Genomic DNA, 2987 nt, shown 5'->3' on the forward strand with positions numbered 1-2987 from the left:
AGGTTTATATGAGGCCATACAAGTGGAGCCCTCATGATGGAAGCAGTGGCCTTACAAGAGGTGGAAGAGACACCATCATTTCTTCTCTGCCATCTGAGGACAAAGTAAGAAGGTGGCTATCTACAAACCAGGAAGTGGGATCTCAAGAGGAATAGAATATGCTTGCACCTTGATCTTGGAGTTCCCAGCCTCCAGAATTGTGAGAAATAAATGTCTGTTGTTTAAGCCAGAACCTGTGGTATTTTGTTATAGCAGCCCGAGATGACTGAGATAATACTTGACCTACAGCATCATTTAACAATATACCACTCTTGGGGTGCCTTGGTGGCTCAGCCATTAAGCATCTGCCTTTGGCTCAGGTCATGATCCCAGGGTCCTGGGATCGAGCCCCGCATCAGGCTCCCTGCCTGGCGAGAAGCCTGCTTCTCCCTCTCACACTCCCCTTGCTTGTGTTCCCTCTTGCGCTGTCTCTCTCTGTCAAATAAAATAAATAAAATCTTTAAAACAAAACAAAACAAAAACAAAAACAAAAAAAATATACCTCTTTCCCTCAGGACACACTTACTTCTCTTAACTTTGGGACACTATTCTTTGATTCTTCTTCCACATGTTTAGCTATTCTTTGTCAGTCTTATTTGCTGATTTCTGTTCATTCTTTCTACAAAATCTTTGGGGCTCCTTCAGACTCAGTCCTTAGATTTCCCCTCTTCTCCATCTAGACTTACTGTGACTCTAGACTCACTCTATCCCAAACGTGTATCTTCTGCGCACATTTGTACACTCAGCTGGCTCCCAGACGTGTTGGACATTTCCAACTAGACTATCTTGACTGCAGCACGTCCCAAATCAAGCTCATGCATCAACCCATGGCAAAAACCAATTACAAAAATAACTAAAAAAACCTATTCTTGAAATGTCCCTTTTAAATAAATGACATTTTTGCAGGCTAAACACCTCAAAATCATCCCTGAGTGTGCTCTTCTGTCATTTCCACATCCAATCTATGAGCAAATCCCATTGAATCTATCTTCAGAAATATGTCCAGGATCTAACCATTTCTCCCCTTGGGGCGCCTGGGTGGCTCAGTCGTTGAGCGTCTGCCTTTGGCTCAGGGAGTGATCCCGGTGTTCTGGAATCAAGCCCCACATCAGGCTCCTCTGCTGAGAGCCTGCTTTTTCCTCTCCCACTCCCCCTGCTTGTGTTCCCTCTCTCGCTGGCTGTCTATCTCTCTGTCAAATAAGTAAATAAAATCTTTAAAAAAAAAATAACCATTTCTCCCCTGGACCCAAACCACCATCATCTTAGCCTGGATGACTGCACTAGATTTCTAGAAGGTCTTCTTGTTTCTACTCATGCCTCTCTATGGTCATTTTTCCACATAGCAAACAGAGTCAACCTTTTAATAAATACATCACTCAAGGCCTGCAATAGTTTCCCATTCAGAAGAAAAGCCAAAATCCTTACAAAAGCCTCTATGGCCCTAGATTTCTGTCACCTCATTGCTGACCATTCCTTCCCCAACTCCCTCTGCTGTGATCCTGCTGGCCCTTATGCTGTTCCTGAATCCTCCAACTGAAATCTTTCTCCAGGATCTTTACTCCTACTGATATCCCTGCTTGAACCATCTTTCCTGCCAGATTACTGCATAGCACATTCTCTCTCTTTAGGACCTTGTTCAAAAGTTACCCTCTCTGGCACATTCTATCCCTCATCTTGCTTTTTCTTGGTTTATCACCATTAGATGCAAAGCATTTTGTTTATCGGGTTTCTATCATCCAACCATCCTTCTACCGTAGCTACGTTCATGAAGGTGGAGAGTTATTTGTTTTGTCCATTGATAGATCCTTAGTGACTTAACAAAGTAGGTTCCAGTAAACATTTGTTGCCTAGGCAAATACATTTTAATCGTATCACAACGTCTTTGAAATTAATGCAAGTAATAGAAATTAGTAACTGAAATAAGGTTATATCATTCTAACAAAACACTAGATGGAAACAATTTGTCAGGTAAAAATTATTTGTATTATGGAACATTTAATGATGACAATCTGCATTACATTCTTTCTTACCAAATAAGTAAAAGTATTTTAAAAATCTTGGGGTGCCTGGGTGGCACAGCGGTTAAGCGTCTGCCTTCGGCTCAGGGCGTGTTCCCGGCGTTGTGGGATCGAGCCCCACATCAGGCTCTTCCTCTGTGAGCCTGCTTCTTCCTCTCCCACTCCCCCCTTGTGTTCCCTCTCTCGCTGGCTGTCTCTATCTCTGTCGAATAAAGAAATTAAAAAATCTTTAAAAAAAAAAAAACTCCAATGTACCAACTTTTGGTTTCTACTGACTCAGAACTGGTTCTGTTATAGCCATTAAACCAAGATTACTCATAGCCCCCAAAATCATTTTCAATCTGGTATTTAGTACAGAAGTTAGAGCAATTATCAAAACTAGTTTTTACACAGAGCAGCGGGTCCCTTCGGAAAACACATTCCCACTTATCAAAAAATGATGTATTCTCAGGGATTTGAACATTCTGTCCCTAATACCAACTCTTCTCCTAAAGGGAATTTGGAGAGAGCCCCCTTTTCCATGTTGACAACCTCCGGATTTGAATTACTCATCAAAAGATTGATCACAATTAGCCAAATGCAAAAGACTCAGAGCATGAAATCATGAATTCTAACTACTCCTTCTAGAATTTGAGACTCCTTAAATTCACATTGGTGTCTTGGCAGTCAATATATGATATGCATAAACAAGAACTCATTTTTCTGTAATTTGAATATGGCCTTCATGCCAAAAAATCATAGCATCAATTTTTGAAAGGCACTCTGGAACAAAATTAAATCTTTAAAATTCTTGGTTCAAGCTTAATGAAATTACCAAAAGTGTCTCACCTTTAAAAAGTTTGGCAATAAATAATTTAAAATTTTGTATGTCCTGTGATTTATAAATTTTGCTTCTAGAACTTTCTCCTAAGGAAATAGTTCTGTGAATAG

The sequence above is a fragment of the Ailuropoda melanoleuca genome, chromosome 2 (genome assembly GCF_002007445.2).
Source record: "Ailuropoda melanoleuca isolate Jingjing chromosome 2, ASM200744v2, whole genome shotgun sequence".
Lineage (NCBI taxonomy): Eukaryota > Metazoa > Chordata > Mammalia > Carnivora > Ursidae > Ailuropoda > Ailuropoda melanoleuca.